This window comes from Megascapheus bottae, chromosome 28 (assembly GCF_031878675.1).
Source record: "Megascapheus bottae isolate mThoBot1 chromosome 28, mThoBot2.hap1, whole genome shotgun sequence".
In the NCBI taxonomy this organism is placed as follows: domain Eukaryota; kingdom Metazoa; phylum Chordata; class Mammalia; order Rodentia; family Geomyidae; genus Megascapheus; species Megascapheus bottae.
In genome coordinates this window covers 11,523,056-11,543,411 of record NC_143536.1, presented here as the reverse complement: position 1 = coordinate 11,543,411, position 20,356 = coordinate 11,523,056, and the positions used below count along the sequence as shown (strand labels likewise).

The 20,356-nt window shown below is 38.2% G+C and overlaps 1 protein-coding gene and 1 long non-coding RNA gene across 3 annotated transcripts in view; one reads left to right on the top strand and one right to left on the bottom strand.

Annotated features, from left to right (window-relative positions):
- The window catches only part of Ttc28 (tetratricopeptide repeat domain 28), a 464,455-nt gene that overhangs the window by 31,651 nt on the left and 412,448 nt on the right, over positions 1-20,356 (top strand). The gene's annotated exons all lie outside the window — the stretch shown is intronic.
- The window catches only part of LOC150045174 (uncharacterized), an 85,935-nt gene continuing 75,657 nt past the window's right edge, over positions 10,079-20,356 (bottom strand). For both annotated transcript variants that reach the window (XR_016532972.1, XR_016532971.1), the window contains one exon: positions 10,079-10,406. This is a non-coding gene — a long non-coding RNA (uncharacterized LOC150045174). The remainder of the gene's footprint in view (positions 10,407-20,356) is intronic.

Sequence of the window (20,356 nt, the reverse complement as noted above, 5' to 3'; positions counted from 1 at the left end):
TCATGAAACCACTTAGCTACCTTTAGTCACATTTTCTACTTGGACTTTCTCTCTGGCTTTTCTTCCTGATTTTTTTTTTTTAATTTCATCTCTTTCCCTCTAGAATATATGCTCCACGAGCGTGGCAATCTTGGCTTCCACTTCTATCGATAAGTATTCCTTATATCTAAAACAGTGGGATAGATGCTTAATAAATAGTTTCTTGAACAAATGAGTTAGGGTTTCTTTTCTGTGCCATGCTGTGTTCTAGGATACTGATACCCAAGTGGAAAAAAATAATTTATTCAGGGGATTGGCAATACAGTATCTGTAATGTGAGAGTGCTAAGTCCTGTATTAGAGCAATCTACAAATGCTGTGGGATCATAGATAAGAGAATAATTAATCTCTCCTAGAGATAGGTCAGGGGCTATTAGACATGAATTAATGTATTGCTGCTTTATATTTTACATTAAATCATTCTCCTGAGACACTTTGCTGATTAGTTACTGGCTACTTCTTGAATTTCTGATACTTCACTTAACCTTGCCATTTATTTTTTCTGTAAAAAGATAGTGATAATATTGACCTGAAGAATGCTGTAAAAATTAATCGTTTAATGGTGACTAAGTGCTTTGGAAATACAAGATACTGTATAAACTCAGATGTTCTTAATCATATTAGCAACCACTTTCTATAATTAAGTTTTACCATGTACTTAGTTTTCAATTATTCAGATACAAATACATTCCACCAGGTTATTTTGGATATTCTGTTATTAAAAGGTTGACATGGAATTTGAAATGTGTTACTAGTGGAAAACGCCGTACACATTTTCTATTTTCTCTATTTTTTCAGATGAGTAATAATGTATTATAACCCCCAGGAGGCAGTAGTACACCAAGAGGAGAATATGCTTAGGACTATGGAGCAGGATCTTGTCTGTTTGTGATTAGGGACTTGATTTATTATGCAGTGACTGTCCTTCTTGCTCACCAGATAGGGAGGAATTTAGGAGATAGTTTGGCTTACTATAACATTATATAATCTGTTATTTAAGAAGTTTTCCTCCCTTAAAGAGATAATCTTATTTATTTCAGCATGTAGAGGGATTGTTTTCTATGTAAGAGGACTGCCCTCTATTCTGTATTACTCAGATTACCCCCTAAAAGTTATGAATACATTAAAATTAATATACATTGAATATTTTTTTTGTGGGTCATGGGGCTTGAACTTGGCCTGGGCACTGTCCCTGAAGGCTATAACCCTGCCCCTAGGCCTGGACATTGTCCCTGTGCTCTTCAGCTCAAGGCTACTGCCCTATCCTTGGGCCAAGTCCCACTTTCCATTTTCTAGAGGTTAATTGGAGATGAGGCTCAGGTTTTTTTTATGCTTGGGCTGGCTTTGAACCTTGATTCTCAGATCTCAGCCTCGTGTGTGTGTGTGTGTGTGTGTGTGTGTGTGTGTGTGTGTGTGTCCCAGCGCCTGGCTGAATCTTCTTCTTCTTCTTCTTCTTCTTCTTCTTTTTTTTTTTAAACCAATCCTGGGCTTGAACTCAGGGCTTGGACACTGTCCCTGAACTTCTTTTGCTGAAGGCTAACGTGCTACCACTTGAGCCACAGTACCTCTTCCAGCTTTTTCTGTGTATATGATACTGAAGAATCCAACCTAGGGTTTCATGCATGCTAGGCAAGCACTCTACCACTAAAGCTACATTCTCAGCCTTTTATTTTGTTGTCAGGTGATATAAGAGGGGTTACAGTTAGCCCTTACTTTATTTTAAAAGTATTTTTATTGTTTGTTTATGCATATGTAAACTTTATCCCCTTTATCACTCTGTTTTTGCTCAAGGCTAGTGCTCTACCACTTTGAGCCACAGGGCCACTTCCAGTTTTCTGGCGATTAATTGGAGATAAGCGTCTCCTAGACTTTCCTGCCTGGGATGACTTTGAATGGTGATCCTCATATCTCAGCCTCCCGAGTAGCCCCCTTTCCTGTCTTAAAACAATTTCAACATGTTTCATTGTACTATTTTCAACTATATCCACCTTCATTTATTCTCTCCACTCATCTCTCCCTCTTGGATCCTCCCAACAGTGCCCATTTTAAACTCCTGTCATCTATTTTTTAGCATATAGTAATTGTACATGGGATTTCACTATGGTATTTTACTTGGGCATATATCACATTTTAATCAGAATGGCCTTGTCTGTTGTTCTCTCCTTCCTTGCTTCCCAATTGTTTAACACTTTTCAATGAGATTGTTTTAATGCTATCTTTTTTTTTTTTTTTTAAACCAGTCCTGGGCTTTTAACCAGTCCCTGAGCTCAGGGCCTGAGCACTGTCCTTGGACTTTCTCAAGGCTAGAGCTCTACCACTTGAGCCACAGCACCACTTCTAGCTGTTTTTTTTTTTTTTTTCCTGTGTATGTGGTACTGAAGAATTGATCCCGGGTCTTTGTGCGTGCTAGGCAAGCACTCTGCCACTAGGCTAAACTCCTGGCCCTTTAATGCTGTCTTTATATTTAAGAAACAGTATTACTTTAAATTATATATTTATTTGTTTCTGCCCCAGTGATTCTAGTTTATGACAGTTTTTCCTCAGATCTCAGAGGGTTTCATGTTACACTGTCTAATTAAAGAGTCCTGCTTTAGAGAGTCAGAGTTAACTGTCTTTATGGAATTAGTAGTCATTGAAAGAATATTATTCTTTGCTTATACTTGAGCTATAAAAATTAAAATACAATGTTTTCCTAAAGTATGAAAAATTTAAAGGTTATTTTTGTGAGCCCCTCATTTTCCACATTATTTCTACTCTAAATACTGACTTATCATACAGTATTAAACAAGACTATCAGCACTGTCCATGTCCCTACACTGTAGTTTCTTGAAGATTAGTACTTGTCTTGAACATGAATGTGTTCAGGTTCACTTTTTCAACACACAGTAAAATCTTCAACAAATACTTAAATGAATACTGGATTTAAATGGAAATCCAAAAAAATGATATAATTATTTGGATAATCTAGAGATTGGAAGATTGAGGACTAATAATAGTTTTGTCTTTGAGGATTTCAAAATAGTTGCAGTAAAATTGGAGTATCTTATTGCAAAAAAAATTTGGTGCTGTTTTATTTTCCTAAACTAATAAAGGAAACTGGGCCTCTGAAGGCTATTCATGGCATCTGTATTAAGTTAGGATGATATTCAGTGAAAGATATATGGCTCTTATCTCTGGGTCCTAAAAACATGTTTCATATATTAATAAATATCTCATAATTTATTTTTGAAAAGAATTTAAAAATCATTTGCTTGAAGATTGTATTGTCTGGAGGAGAATAATTACCCAAAAGGCAGATTTCATAGGTATTTATTTATAAGATGATCACACATACACACACACACACACACACACACACACGCACACACACACATTTTTGAGTACTGGTTATGGAGCTTGAACTCAGGACCTAGGTGCTGTCCCTGAGTTATGTTGCTCAAGGCTAGTCCTCTACCATTTGAGTTATAGATGCACTCTGACTTTTTGCTTGTTAATTGGAGATAAGAGGCTCATGATTTTCTTTGCCAGGGTTAGCTTTGAATACAATCCTCGGATTTCTATCTTGGGAGTAGCTAGAATTGCAGGCATGATCCACTGGCACCTTGGGAAGGCTGTGACATTTTAAAGATCATAGATATACAATGTTTTTAGTTCCTGAACTTCTACAAGATGGGCTGGTACTGAAGGAAGCAGCTGTAAAATGAAGATGCTGACAGCAGGGAAACAAAGAAATTTCACAAGGAATTGTGGGTATTTAATGTAGTTGTTAGCTCACTGTTCAATAAATGTGCTTTTTTGTAGGACTGCATTCAACACTAACCTCTTGTCCTATCATTTAGATAACTTTAAATAAGATATGCAACATTTGTCATAATCTGTTTGATGTCCTGTGTTTTAACTTTCTGTTCTCAGACATCAGGAATTCTACTGTTCTAGCACAATTTAATCTGTTTTTAAAAAGTAGAATCATATAATTTGTAACTTTTACTAACTGATTTATATGAAAGCTTGTCTTTTATCCTGATTATGAAAGTAAAATAAATAAGAAGTTATGAGTAAATCTTACCTTTTATTTATATTTGTTTTATATATGTTTTCATGATGTTCTTTTAAAAAATGACTTTGGGGCTGGGAGTTTAGACTAGTGGTAGAGTGCTTGCCTAGCATACACAAAGACTGGTTTGATTCCTTGGTACCATATACATAGAAAAAAGCCAGAAATGGTGCTGTGGCTCAAATGGTAGAACTCTAGCCTTGAGAAAGCCCAAGGACAGTGCCCAGGCCCTGAGTTCAAGGCCCAGGACTGGTCAAAAAAATAAGAGAAGAAAAAAAATCTAAAAAAAAATTTTAAAAAAGGACTTTGTAAAGTGAGGATATTGAAATGCTACAGGAAGAAGGGTGGGTGGGTAAAGTGCCAGTGCTAAAATCACTGGGCAACGGCTGTGACTGTGGAAGAACGCATGGAGCCTGACCTGGCATTTCTCTTAATCAGGTTCACTTGTTGGTCATGTGATCATTTTTTTCCTTGGGAAATTAAGAGTGCTTCCTTCTTTCCTGAGGTATCTTAAATAGCTTACTTCCATATTACTGGGAATGGATGGTTTAGAAACCCCTCTTATACTGTTCAATTTTCTTTGTGACTCACAAGTAAATGCTCACCCCAAGTGGCATATAAAAACTTTAGAACAAAGATTGTGACTTGAACACATAAGTATTATTACTATTTTTTTAATGAATAGAGTTCTAGTTTTTAATTTGATGAGCATGGAACTTTCCAACTCTAACCCTGTCTTTACAATCTGTCTTTAATTTGCAAAAAACAAAAAAGATACATTCCAATTTTCCAGATATAAAATTGTTTAATGGATTTTTTTTAGATTTGTTAGTTCTCTAGTCATGCAGGATTTTCCTGAAATTCAGTATATATCATTTCATGGACTTCAATATCCTTTTCTTATTTGCACATAAACATTTACTATTTTATAGTAAAAGTAATTTGATGGTGTCTGTCCTTAGTCCTCCTTAAAGAACACACAGTTGCATCTGTTAAACTATCTCTAGAGTGCTGCTGTAGCCATATCTTCTTTGCAAGAAATAGGAAAAATTTTCCTTAATCTGTTCAGCTACATACATATTTTTGTTGGCACCAAGAAACAAATACTTTCCCTTAGTTATTTGGAACCTACTTCTTCCTGTTGCCCTTCAGTGCTTTAGCAAATATTTATGGCATTCTACTTCAAATACAAGGCACAGTTTTGACAATCATCCTAATATATAAAATAAATCTGAAGATAAGTATGGTAATAATTTATTATTACCTGAGAAAAATGTCTGGGTACTAATAGATATGAGATCTTGCTTTGTAGCCATAAAATTATTACAATAATGTAGCTTTGTTATCTTTTAAAGGAAACCACTTGATTTTTTAAAAAAATTTCATGCCAATCCTTTGGCTTGAACTCAGAGTCTGGGTTCTGTCCCTGAGCTCCTTGGTCAATATTGGCACTCTGCCATTTGAGCCATAGCTCTACTCTAGCCTTTTTTTTTTTTTTTTTTTTTTTTTTAAGAAAATGGTAGTTAACTGAAGATCAGAGTCTCACAGACTTCTCTGCCTGGACTGGCTTTGAACCCTGATCCTCAGATCTCAGCCTACTAAGTAGGTTGGATTATGGGAGTGAGCTATCATTATCCAGTCACACTTAATTTTATTTTGAGATTTAAAACATTATGGTGATGGGGTTGTGGCTCAAGTGTTGAAGCCCTGAGTTCAAAATCCAGTGCCACAACAGACAAAATGAACAAACAACAAATAAAATTGTGCTAACTGAAGTGTTCTAATTAACTCTTTCAAAAGTTTATAAAGTCCAAAAAGTTTATAAAGTCTAAACCAGAGTACTATTTTAGACCTTGTTTTAGGAGGTACTTAATACTATGTTTAATTATATATATTATGTGTCTTTGTGTATTTATGTGTATGTGTATTATATACAACATATATCAGTGATGGTAAGCTCACCATCTACTTCCTTAATAATATTATGTCAAGTAACATAAATAAATCCAAAAGTCATGTGAAAAAAAAGCAATGTTCTCCCAGTGCTATCTGCAGACAGGATAATTTGATTGAGTCAGGGCATCAGGGCCTCACACCTGTAATCTTAGCTACTCAGGAGGCTGAGGCTGAAATCTGAGGACAGAAGTTAGAAGCCAGCCCAGGCAGGAAAGTCTGTGAGATGGTTGTTTCCCATTGACCAGTAAAAAGCTAGTAGTGGAGCTGTAGTTCATATGGTATAGTGAAAGCTTTGAGCAGAAAAGTCAAAGGATAGGAAATGACTGAATTCAATCCCCAGTACAGGCACCCTTGGCACATATGCATACACACATACAAATACACACACACACACACACACATACACACACACAGATAATTTGATTGTCTCTTATTGGTATTGTTCTTCCTTTTGACAATGCTAATTAGGTATGCATTTGATAAATGCTTGTGGTTATTTACATATTTATTTTTCCCCTCCCTTCCTCCTTCCCTCCTTCCCTTCTCTTTCCCTCCCTCCCTCCCTCCCTTTCTCTATTGCTTTCTTTCTTTCTTTCTCTCTAATTTTGAGGCTTGAACTCATGCCCTGAAGGCTTGTCAAACACTTGTGCTTAAGGCTAATGCTCTACCACTTGAGCTGCAGCACTACTTCTGGCTTTTTTGAGTAGCTTATTGGAGATAAGAATCTCATGGGGACTTTTCTACCTGGGCTGGCTTTGAACCTAGATCCTCAGATCTCAGCCTCCCAAATAGCTAGGATTACAGGTATTAGCCATGGGTACAGAGTCCTTAAATACTTTGTTTAGACCTTTTCTCTTAAAACATGCTAGTTGTTTATTCCTTGGAATTCTTATTCACTATGAAACTTCCATTTTGAGACATTTCATCATGTCATAGAAATGTGTAAAATTATTTAGAAATGTCTCTAAAAAGATAAATATACTCAGTATTCTTATCTACAAATCACTTATCTACAAGGCACTTCCTTCCTGGGGCTTGAACTCAGGGCCTAGGCACTAGCGCTGAGCTCTTTTTGCTCAAGGCTAGAGCTCTACCATTTTGAGCCATAGCTCCACTTCCAGTTAGTTTTCTGGTGGTTAATTGGAGATGAGTCTCACAAACTTTCCTGCTGGGGCTGGTGAGACTCAGATCTCAGCCTCCTGAGTGGTTAGGATTGCATGAGCTACTGGTGCCTGGCAGAAGAATTTTTTTAAAATACAAATCCTGGGGATTGAACTCAGGGACTGGGCACTGTCCTTGAGCACTTTTGCTCAATGCTAGAGTCTGCCACTTGAGCCATAGCACCATTTCCAGCTTTTTCTGTATATGTAGTACCAAGGAATTGAACCCAGGGCTTTATGCATGCTAGGCAAGTACTCTACCGCTAGGCCACACTCCTGGTCCTTAGCAGGTTTTAAATTTTTTTTTTTTATTTTTTGCTAGTTCTGGGGCTTGAACTCAGGGCCTAAGCACTGAGCTTGGGCTTTTTTTCCCTCAAGACCAGTGATATGCCACTTGAGCCACAGCACCATTCCAGTTTTTTTTCTATGCACGTGGTACTGAGGAATCGAACCCAGGTTATTGTGCATGCTAGGCAAGCAATCTACCACTAGGCCAAACTCCTGTCCCAACAGGTTAAAATTTAAGAGTTTTTTCTTGCCAATACTTGGTTATCACAGTTTACATTGTTTGCTAAAAGTGGCACAACTCCTAGATAGCCAATGTGAGGCCCTGAATGCAAACTGCCAAAGAAATTCCATTTGGATGAGTTGTGCAGTTTCATGTAAATTTACTTATTCTGATTCTTTTGATCAGAACATACATATAGGGCTTCAATGATGCTGTAGAAATGTGAGTCACATGGAAGAAGTATACAGACTTATTCAGCACCATTACATTTTGCTTAATTTGGCCACTGCTGGGAAGTGAACAAAGCACTGTGGTGGCAAGGAATAGTATTTCTATGGGTACCTTAGGCGGTCGGTCATGTGCTTTCCTCATCTTTTTTCTTTCTTTTTTTTTCAGTCCTGGCTTGAACTCAGGGCCTGAGCACTGCCCTTGACCTTTCTCAAAGCTAGAGTTCTACCACTTGAGCTATAGCACCACTTTTGACTTTTTATGTATGTGGTATGGAGGAATGGAAACCAGGTCTTCATGCATGCTAGGCAAGCACTCTACCACTGGGCCAAACTTCTAGCCTGCATATCATTATTTTTATATGTTGTGATTTAATTAAAGAGAAAATAAAGGGTAAAATAGCATCTTAGGCCAGGTGCTGGTGCTCATGCTTGTAATCCTATTTAGGAGGCTGAGGCCTAATGATCACATTTAGAAGCCATGATACTCTTATCTACAATTAGCTACCCAAAAGCTAGAAGTTGAGTTATGGTTCAAGTGGTAGAGCACTAGTTGTGAGCAAAATGTTCATGGATAACACCCAGGCCCTAAGTTCAAGCCCCAGGAACTGGATATCCCCTCCTACTCAAAGGAAAGAGTAATATAAAATATTTTCTTTTCTTTTTTTTTGTTGGCCATGGGGCTTGAACTATGAGCCTGGGTGCTGTCCCTGAGCTCTTCAGCTCAAGACTAGCGCTCTACCACTTGAATCACAGCGCCATTTCCTCATTTCTTAATTGGAGATAAGAGTCTCAGGGACTTTTTTGTGCTCTGGCTGGCTTTGAATAGGGATTCTCAGATCACAGTGTAGGATTAGAGGCGTGAGCCACTGGCACTGGCATAAATCTTTTCTATAGTAGTCCAAGAAACAGAAAAAAAAAACAAGTTAGGTTTAAAATTCCATGACACAGTGCTGGGAATGTGGCTTAGTGGTAGAATGCTTGCTTCACATGAATGAAGCCCGTGGTTTGGTTCCTCAGTATCACATAAACAGAAAAAGCCAGAAGTGACACTATGGCTCAAGTGGTAGAATGCTGTCCTTGAGCAAAAGAAGCTCAGGGACAGTTCCCAGACCCTGGGTTCAGTCAAGCCTCAGGACTGGCAAATAAATAAATAATACATAAAATTCCATGACATGCTTTTTCTATTTGATCCTCAATTTTTTTTTTTTTTTTTTTTTTTTTTGCCAGTCCTGGGCCTAAGCTCAGGGCCTGAGCGCTGTCCTTGGACATTCTCAAGGCTAGAGCTCTACCACTTGTGCCTCAGCACCACTTCCAGCTTTTTGCTATGTATGTGGTACATACATAGTTGAACCCCGGGTCTTCGTGCATGCGAGGCAAGCACTCTACCACTAGGCCAAACTCCCAGACCCATTGATCCTCAGGTTTTTTTTTTTTTTTTTGTCAGTCCTGGGCTTGAGCTCAGGGCCTGAGCGCTGTCCTTGGATTTTTCTCAAGGCTAGAGCTCTACCACTTGAGCCTCAGCACCACTTCCAGCTTTTTTCTATGTATGTGGTACCAAGGAGTTGAACCCCGGTCTTTGTGCATGCAAGGCAAGCACTCTACCACTAGGCCAAACTCCCGGCCCCTGATCCTCAGTTTTATGAAGGTCATGGACAAACCTCTTTTCAAGATGCAAGGATCCCTGGGCCATTGTAGTGCTGCTTCTATCTGCCTCCCTCCCCACCTCACTTCTCTGAACTTTTGCTGCATTTTGTTGTTCCTTTTCCCTTCTATTGTGCTAAAATGTGTCTACCAGAAAATTTACCATTTTAGCAGCTCTTAAGTGTTCCGTGGTGTTAAGTATATTCACATTATTGTGCAGCTGTCACCACCGCTGCTGTTACTTCTTAGTTTTAGAGTCTCTGTTGTCTTTTCCTAGAGACAGATTTTACTTTTTCTCCTCGTTAGAACATATGTATACTTTCCCAATAGCATTATAATTATGTATAGATTAGAATTGATTGTCTAGTATTATTCTGGAAAGGTAATTCACAGATGAATTGTCTGGTATACTATGATTGCTTTTTTCTGACACCTTGAGTTAATAATTATTTCCCTTTTTCTTTGCTTTTTTCTTCTTCCTTATTCAAGACCTTGTGTATGGTGAGGATATACTCTACCACTGAGCTATACTCCAAGTACTAGTTATGAGTTCATTTCTACATCATCCTAGTTTTACCAATTTCCTCTCATTTTATTTCAAATACATTAAATGTTCTATTTTCCATCTTTCTGAAGACATCTTCTGACTTGGTTCAGTTGGACTGGCTACTGGTTCCTTGGAGCTCAATTGTCATCTTGGAATCTCTTCATCTCTGAATGTCTTTTGTCTGTGTTTTGTATGAAATGATCTTTTGCATATTGTCTTTCTTCTTCATTTCTTGTTTTGGTGATGTACTTCTCCACTAGTTTTCAGTTTTCCTAGGAAGTGGACAGGGGATGCAAATAGAGACCCTGTGAATAAAAAAAATACCATTTTCTTTTGCTTTACAGTTGATAATTTGACCTATATGTATGTATTTTTCTTTTATTAGGATACATTAGTTATATGGGGTATTATTGTGACATTTCCATGCATGTATGTAGTGTATTCTAATCAATTTTACCTCCCTGTCACTTAGTTTGACTTATTATAGAATGATCATCATAAATAATTTTACCTTGGAATTTTTTCCATATATTTTTGATTGTAATTAATAGAAGGGTTACAGTTATATTCGCCAGATAGAAGGTGCATTACTTCACACACATTGATATGCTTTCTCATGTTTCTGTCCTTATATCCTTCCCCCCACTCCCTCCCCTCATCTTGTTTCCCCCCTTCCCCTTCCTATTTCAAATAAACAAATAAACGAATATACAATATACCAGATAACAAGGTAAGATACTGTGACAGTATGAGAATAACCAAGGGACAACAAAAGAGATGAGAAATAACGTAGTACATTAAGAACAACATCACACATTATAAAGCTCTTGTTTCCATATCCTGGAGGTCCTTTCATTTAGCCTCATCCTATATGGCCTTGTATATCTAGGTTTTGAGCTATTGTAATCCTCTGCTAGGAGAGTCCAAGGTTTTGTATTAATTATTACAAATGAGGGAAACCATTGAGCCTATGTTCCTTTGGGAGAGCTTGTTTGGAGGTTTTAGCAGGGGAGCGCAGCTACTCATATACCCTTGACTGAAGATTGGTCCTCCTCTATCAGGGATGGGGGGATGGTCATCCTCTTCCTCACAGCTTCAGGAGGGAGGCACATGGAGCGGTGAGGGAGGAAAGGGACACCTGCCTAGCCAGCCATATCAACCAAATCAACCCTGGCGATCAATGGGGTGACAGATGTCGCAGCCAGATCGTTCTCACATCCAAGCCTATGTTCCTTTGGATCTGGCTTACTTCACTTAATATGATTTTTTCAAGTTTTTCCATCTCCTTACAAATGGTGCGATGCTGTTACCTTGGAATTTTGATTGTTTTCTGCTTAGCTTACTCTTCTACCAGACTTTCTCAACCTAAAGTCTAGATAAAGTTTCTTTATAACTTTCTTTTTCTGTAGAAAGGTATATTCTTTCTTTCTTCTTTGCTGTAAATTATTAAGCTTTTACCCTGTACTATATATGAATGTTTAATTTGTTGAATGCTGAAGTATTGCAATACTTTATGCAGCAAATGCTTGTTGATTACCTGCTTGTAACAAAGAGCAAATTTTCTGTGAAGGGTTCAATAGTAGATGTTTGTTTTTGTGGACTATGTGGTCACAAGTATTCAATCTTGTGGTAGTACACAAACAGCCACAGACAACACAAAAACAGATGAGCATGTCTGTATTCCAGCAAACTTTATTTACCAAAAAAGACAATGACTAAGCTTTAACTCATGGACCATAGTTGGCTGACTTTTGCTTTAGACATTGGGTATTGATGGGGTTCAGAACATGCTTCTTCAAAATATGATAGCTTGGCATTTGAGAACACAGTGGTAGCAGTAAGGTTACCCTCACCTTTCTGTCATTTGGCCTAGAAGTAGTTAAAACCTCAAAGAGCTGGAATGTGGCTCAAGTAGTAGATTGCTTGCCTAACAAGCTCAAGAGTTCAAATTCAAGCATTAAAGTAAAATCAAAACAAAATTAAAATCTAGGAAGGGTGTGAAGAGCTTTCACTGAAACAGATTGTAGGAGATGCCTTCTCTGAAAGGTCTATCACCAGGGAAAGAAGATCCTTATTTCTGAGAATAAAAGACCTTCTAAGGTCTAATTCTATGGCCATTGAATCACATCCTTTTGCCTTATTATATTTCTCCCAGCATAAAAATGCTCAGGTTTTCTTATGAAGGCTCCTTTGTTATATAGAACTGGTATTAAATAAATTTGCGCTGGGACTATAGCTTAGTGATAGGCCAGCCCTTGCCTAATATACTAAAGTCTCTAGATTCTATTCCTAGCACTCCAAGAACAAAAAACATATACACAAATTTTCAAAATGCTTTTCTCTTGTTAATCTATCTTTTGTTTATAGATGCCTTAACCATGAGCATTGGCTACCTGAGGGAAAAGATCTTTTTTGTTCCCCATAGTATTGAATAGTGAGGAAGCATATAAATATCCTTGCTCTAATGAACCTACATCCTACCAGTAAATGGAATAGTTCTGAGTTCAGTTAGGAGGTTCTATATCACCACATTGTTTAGAAAGAGAATTAAGCTATTAACATTAGATTCTGTTGAATTATGTGTGTAGAATTATATTTCAATGATTGCAGCTAAAGAATAGAAGTAATAAAGGAAGGAATAAGAAATCAGAAAAAACAAACAAAGCTCTTTATTTTATGTATAAAAAGTAATATTTGGATCAGGAGTAAGTTTAATGGATCTTTTGGATGTCCTACCAAATGTTATTTATATTAAAAAAGTATTCAGTGTGAACAGATGTTAACTTTTGAAAACCCAGTAACCTTTACTTTTCTGGAATAATTTGAGTTTAATCAAGGAAATAAACACTATTGTTTTTATTTTACAGTAAAAAAAATGTTGCCAAGATCAATATGCAATCAGCAGAGACTTAAAAGGCATTGCATACATTATAAAATATCAGAATTACGTATAGATATATGAGTGTGAGGAATTTTCTAAAGCCAAAATATGAATGCAGGAAATATGTATATATATATATGTTTAAAACAGTTAACATAGGTATGTTTAGTTTGTCAGCATGTTTATTAAATATATAATTGCATATTAAATATAATATCTGTAACAAGTTTATATCTTATATTAAGCATATTATTCAGCTATTTAAAACTACATGTGTTATTTAATAAATCTGTCTGTGGGATTCTGTCAAGGCATTATATATTTTGCTGCAGTCTAAGTCCTTTAAACCTTTGCACTGGTGTTGTTATACTAAAAAATAGAATTTAAGGAACACTGTCCTTGGGCTTTCTTAAGGCTAGAGCTCTACCATTTGAGCCACAGCACCACTTCCAGCTATATATGTGTTACTATATACATGGTACCAAGGAATTGAAACTATATCTTCATGCATGCTAGACAAGCACTCTACCACTAGGTCAAACTCCCAACCTCTTAGAATTCATTTTCTTTATTAGCTTTGCTTCTGTCAGTGTGTGGCTCATGCCTGAGGAGGCTGAGATCTGAGGATCGTGATTCAAAGCCAGCCTGGCCACTAAAGACAGAGAGACTTTTATCTCCATTTAACTACTAGAAAACCAGAAGTGGTGCTATGTCTCATGGGGTAGGACAGTAGCCTTTAGATGAAGAACTCTGGGACAGCATCTAGGCCTAGAGTTCAAGCCCCATGATTTACCAAAAAAAAAAAAAAAAAAGTGCATTCCTGGTGGAGAGTATGGCTTTCTGGAGCCTTAGTGTCACTTCAGTGTGGCTTCACTCACTGCTAGTGCTCTACCACATTAGCCATACCTCCATATCCACTTTTTGGTGGTTAATTACAGGTAAGAATCTCATGGACTTTCCTGCCCAGGCTGGCTTTGAACCATGATCCTCAGATCTTAACCTTCTAGTAGCTAGGATTAATTCTTTGAAGTGGAAAATATCTGTTAAACTGTTGTATCTCAGTACTAGACAAATCTCTTTTCACTGAGTGACTGTAAAGAAGATGGTTATTGTTGATCATAAAATGTATTTAACACGTCCTTTTTTTTTTGTCGGTCATGGGGCTTGAACTGTGGGTCTGGGCGCTGTCCCTGAGCTCTTCAGCTCAAGGCTACTGCCTTATCCCTGGGCCTGGGCATTGTTCCTGAGCTCTTCAGCTCAAGGCTACTGCTCTACCCCTTGAGCCACAGTGCCAGTTACCATTTTCTAGTGGTTAATTGGAGGTAAGAGTCTCACAGTCTTTAGTGCCCAGGCTGGCTTTGAACCATGATCCTCAGATCTCAGCCTCCTGAGTAGCAAGGATTACAGGCATGAGCCACCACACCTGGCTTTTTAACACATCTTTTCTTGCACTCAAAGTTTAAAATTGAATTGAAGTGTAAATCTTATTTGATTGTGGGCAAGGAAAACCTAAATAAAAAGTAAAAGCTTTGGCTTACTAAAGATAGAACTGTGGAAATTTGGAGTATGAAATACTAATTTACAATCATATTTTGTGAAATCAGTGATTTCTAATCTAGAAATTAGCCATGTATTCACATTTTAAAGTAACTGAACTAAATAAACATTGAAATACACTGGTTTGAAAAGGAATCTAAACTATAAGACACTTGTAATGTATTTATAATTTGTTTTGGTACTAGTCCTGGGGTTGAGCTCAGGGTCTGAGTGCTGTTCCTGAGCTCTCTCAAGGCTAGTGTTCTACCACTTGAGCCATACCTCTACTTCTTGGCTTTTTGGTATTTAATCATAGATAAGGGTCTCAGGGACTTCGCTGCCTGTACTGGCTTCAAAATGTAACCCTCTGATGTCAGCCTCCTGAGTAGGTAGGATTATAGGTGTGAGCCACTCATGCCTGGCTAGTTATAAATGTAAAAATGTTGTTCAAGAATTGGCAAATAGGCTGGGAGTGTGGTCTAGTGGTAGAGTGCTTGCCTAGCATGCACGGGGTTCAATTCTTCAGTATACAGAAAGAGAAAGCTTAAGGACAGTGCTCAGGCCCTGAGGTTAAGCCCTGGGACTAGCAAAAAAAAAAAAAAAGAATTGGCAAACAAAGATGAACATTATACTAGGTTGTATATATGATTTCTAATATTGTAGGATGTAAGACAGGCTTAAGGTTGGAATAGGACTTTGAGAATGAGTTTGATCTTAGGATGGGGAGTCTGGAACCAGTATACGTTTCTTAAATACCATTTGTATGAAGAGATGGAACCTGAAAGACCTAGTAATGACCCTCAAGGAACTTAAAGCCCAACTTAGAGTAATAGAAAATCAGAGTGAAGAACAGACAATAATTATGTGATACATAATGAGAATTTAAAGATATTGGAATTCAGCAGAGGCATGAAAGTAGTTTCTAACATTACTTGGAATAATACTAAACATTTTGGCTGAAGATCTTCTGAAGAATGTGGGATTTGGTGTGGATGTGTGAGGCATCCACCATTGTAGATGAGGAGGACCTCATGACTAACGTGGAGGTGAGAAAGCCTGTTTATGTACCAATGGAAGATGACTGCAGGGGAGAACTGAACTATAAGGCTGGATTGGTAGGTGAGTTTAGGCCCTGGAGTTTAGATTCTTAAATGGTACTTTTGCCATTTACCACCAAAATTGATTGGTTGAGTGCTTCCAGAAACTTTTATCTACCAGAGCCAAGTTTTCACATTGCTGTTTGCTGAGATGGTTTGACAAGATGCACAGGTGGTAGGAGTCAAGAATTGTTAATGTCAGTAAAGCCATTCTCTGTGAAATCTCTGTGCAAATCAGCACAATTTTGAGCTTCATAAGTAACGATTTGTAGTTACATTAAAAAGGCCATTTTGGAGCCAGGAGTTTGGCCTAGTGGTAAGAGTGCTTGCCTAGCATGCATAAAGACCCAGGTTTGATTCCTTGGTACCACATACATAGAAAAAGCCAGAAATGGTGCTGTGGCTCAAATGGCAGAGTGCTAGCCTTGAGGGAAAAGCCCCAAAACAGTGCTCAGCCCTGAGTTCAAGCTCCAAGACTGGCAAAAAAATAATGTCACTTTGCCAAGTGTTGGTGGCTCACATCTATAATCCTAGCTACTCAGGAGGCTGAGATCTGAGGACTGTGGTTCAAAGCCAATCTGGGCATGGAAATCTGTGAGACTTTCTTATTTCTAATTAACCGCCACAAAAACCAGAAGTGGTACCATGGCTCAAGTGGTACAGCGCCAGCCTTGAGCTGAAGAGCTCAGGGACAGAGCTCAGGCCTAGAGTTTAAGCCCCATGGCTGATTCCTGCCCCCCATCCCCCCCAAAAGTCACTTTAACTGCTGTGGTATAGCTGGGCTTACCTTTAGGTATTCAGACATTACCAGTGTAGTCTGATACCAGGCTAGGAGGTTCCTCTGCTCAACCTCAGTATTCTGATGTTTCAGAGTCAATTGTTTATTTTTTTGATCACTGTTTATATGTGTGTGTATATGACATATAATATATATATTATATGTATATAATATATGTATCTTCAGAGAAGGGTCCATGCTTGACTTATAAGTGCATTTCTTAATCTTTACTGAAGAGCAGGATTTAATAGAAATGTGGACAAAAAAAAGAAGTAGCAAAGAGGAACTAGGAGAAACAGTATAGTGGCATCACAGGATGGGGAACAGGGCAGAGAATGGGCTGAATGGAAGAGCCAATTGCACATTTGTCTACATTACAATTTTGCTCAGAGTTTCACCTGGAGATAATTATAGACTAGCTTAAATTATTGTGTATGTTTGATGTATGTTACTCAGGATTTATTTTTGTGATTGGCTAGCACTGTACCCTATGGACTAATAATGATGAAAATTAAGTTTGTATTCTAGTCTTACTTGTTAATCATGAGTTTTGATAAAATGGTCCTTTTTCTAATTGAGGAAGCCAGACTAAGAGAACCTGATGAAATTCTTTGAGTCCTCTTTTACTTCACTATTTGTGAATCAGTGGGCAATAGAACCAGTTAGCTGGGAGTTAAATCTATGAGTATACATAACAAAATGCCTGACCATTCCAATGTGGAAAAGCCACTTTTTTTTTTTTAAGGAAATGAGGCTAATAGTTGGTGACAGGGTCTACATTTCTGTAGGCAGATACCCATCTTCCTGCTGCGTTGCTCAGCTCATGGTTAGGTTGGTATTTATAATTTTATTGATGAGTGCATTTCTCATTTTTAAACTATTTATATAAGTTGCCCAGGTTCAAAGCATTGCTGATTGAATTGAACTCTGTACTAATTTTTATTCATCCAACAGTAGAATTAGACTGTGGAGTAATTTTAAAACTGAATGGTGAGATATAGTAAGAATATAATACTGAATATACCTTTCAATAGTTACTTATAAGGTCATTTGATAGAGTTGTAGGAATGTTGGTCCATCGTAGACTAGATCTGGGATGCTTAGTTTAACTTTAGTTGCTTCTACCTAGGGACCTAGAAAGATGTATTAATTGGTTACTGAGCCTGTGTGCATGGCTAAGTTTACTATAAATTCTTTGTGCTGGAGTCTCTGTTGTGCCCCAGAGCAGAGTTCGGTCCCCACATTTGCTTTGGGGTTTCTTTGTTATAAGATTCTAAGGGGCCAGACAGTGTCCTGTCATTCTGAACTCACTGTTAGGAGCATGGTATTGCTGCAGCCAGGAAAAAAAAATCAAATGTCACTTTATAGAGATGTTCTTTTAGGACAATATTAGTTAATAATAGCAACAATTTAAAAACTAGTATGGGGGCCAGGAGTGTGGCCTACCTTGCATACATGAAGCCCTGGGTTCGATTCCTCAGTACCACATACGCAGAAAAAGCTGGAAGTGGTGCTGTGGCTCAAGTGGTAGACTGCTAGCCTTGAGAAAGCTCAAGGAGAGTGCTCAGGTCCTGAGTTCAAGCCCCAGGACTGGCAACAAGCAAACAAAGCCAGGTGTGCTGGCTCAAGCCTATAATCCTAGCTACTCAGGAGGCTGAGATCTGAGGATTGCAGTTCAGAGCCAGCATGGGCACTAAAATCCGTGAGGTTCTTATCTTCACATAACCACTAGAAAACCAGAAGTGGTGCTGTGGCTCAAGGGTAGGGCAGTAGCCTTGAGTTGAAGAGTTCAGGAACAGTGCCCAGGCCAGAATTCAAGTCCCAGACCGACAAATCAGCAGCAACAACAACAACCAAAAAACACCCCCACACACAAAAAATTAGTATGGTAAAATCATATGACATGAAATACTTCCAAAATGTAACCGAGGTATTGCATTATAGGTAAAGGTTAGAAATCTTCAGTTTCTCAATAGAGTTATAAAATGCTAAGAAATTAAAAGATATTCTTAGAATGATTTATTATTGTCTAATTGTTAGCTCAGATTATGCAGTTTTTTTATCTTACTAAAACAAGTTTAAAGATACATGTTTCTAAAATGATTTTATGTATAGGTTACCAGTGACTTATACCTATAATACTAGTTAACAGAAGGTTAAAATAAAGAGGATCAGAGTTAAGTTCACTAGATTCCATCTCCAAAATGACCTGCAAAAAGCTAGGCTAGAGTTGTACCTCAAGTAGTAGACTGTCAGCCAAGGAAACTGAACAAGGGCTTGCTGCCCTGAGTTGAAGCCCTGGTACTGGCAACAAAATTATTTTATGGTATTTTCCTTAATTTGCCCCAGCATTAAAGTATCTTTTAAATTATTGCATTGTATCATAGGAGTCTGACTGCAGGAGGAATACATGTTACAAGACTATATTTTTCATGACTGCAACCCATGGATGTTAAATAAAAAATGACAACTTCTTGGATTTGGTTGCAGTGCAGAACTGTGACTCAGAATCATAAATTCTTAGATGAGGGGTAGAGAGAAAAGATAAGACACTTGGTATGAGAAGCAGATAATGTTTTACTGACTTTGTAAGGAAGGGAATAAAAATCCTTCCCCCTTTTTAATTAACCAAGTTATTTATTTCTCATTCTTATAAAGCCTTCACTCCACCCCAATCCCCCAGACCCCTTGTCCCCAAGAGGGAAGGTTGGGGATGGAGGTGAGAAGATCTCTGCTCTCTCCAGTTTGCTTTTTTTTTTGTCTTAAATCACAGTGATTTTTCCCCCTCTCTCTGTGAGGGGAAAAAAAACGCCACAAAAAACAGAAATCTGAAGCTAGATGCTGGTGGCTTATACCTGTAATCCTAACTACTGAGAGGCTGAGATCTGAGGACAGGTTCAAAGCCAGTTTGGGCAGGAAAGTCCATGAGACTCCAGTTAACCACCAGAAAACTGGAAGTGGAGCTGTGGCTCCAAGTGGTGGAGAAAGCTTTGAGCAGAGAAGCTCAGAGATAGCACCCAGATTCTGATTCAAGCCCCACAAACAACAAAACAGAAAACAAGACAAACCACAAATCAGTACACAGATTAATATATGTGTTAGGTTGAGTGTGTTTTTAAATTGCCACTTTTTTCTTTTTGAGTCTAACTATGTGGCCTAGGCTGCCCTCAAATGATTCTCTTGGCCTCACTGTCCTAAGTATCTGGCTTGACAGATATGCACCACTGCACTTAGCTTTTTTTTTTTTTTTGGCCAGTCCTGGGGCTTGAACTCAGGGCCTTAGCACTGTCCTTGGGCTTTCTCAAGACTAGAGCTCTTCAGCACCACAGACTTGAGCCACAGCACCACTTCTGTTTTCTTCTGTGTGTGTGGTACTAAGGAATTAAACCCAGGTCTTCATGCACTCTTTCCACTAGGCCAAATTCCCAGTCCTCTGCACTCAGCTTTAATAATAATTCTCGCCTCATCTCTCTTCTTTCCCCTTTCATATCTATGCCCACACCTATGGGGATACACACACACACACACACACACACATATCATTCTCAGTTGTGCTACAACCTTCTACAGCTATGTAGTACAGGGACTGAGATTGCCAATAAGTGTTCACCTTGCCTTGTTGCACTGGCTAGAATTTGCCATGTTAAAGAAATTGCTGGTAACATATACTCTTACCTGCTCCTGCCTGGAGGGAGAAAACTTTTAGTCTTTCACCATCAAGTCTTATGCTGGTGGTAGATTTTCTTTTCTTTTTTTTTTTTTTTTTTTTGCCAGTCCTGGGCTTGAGCTCAGGGCCTGAGCACTGTCCTTGGACTTTCTCAAGGCTAGAGCTCTACCGCTTGAGCCTCAGCACCATTTCTGGTTTTTAATCTATGTATGTGGTACCGAGGAATCGAACCCGGGTCTTCGTGCATGCTAGGCAAGCACTTT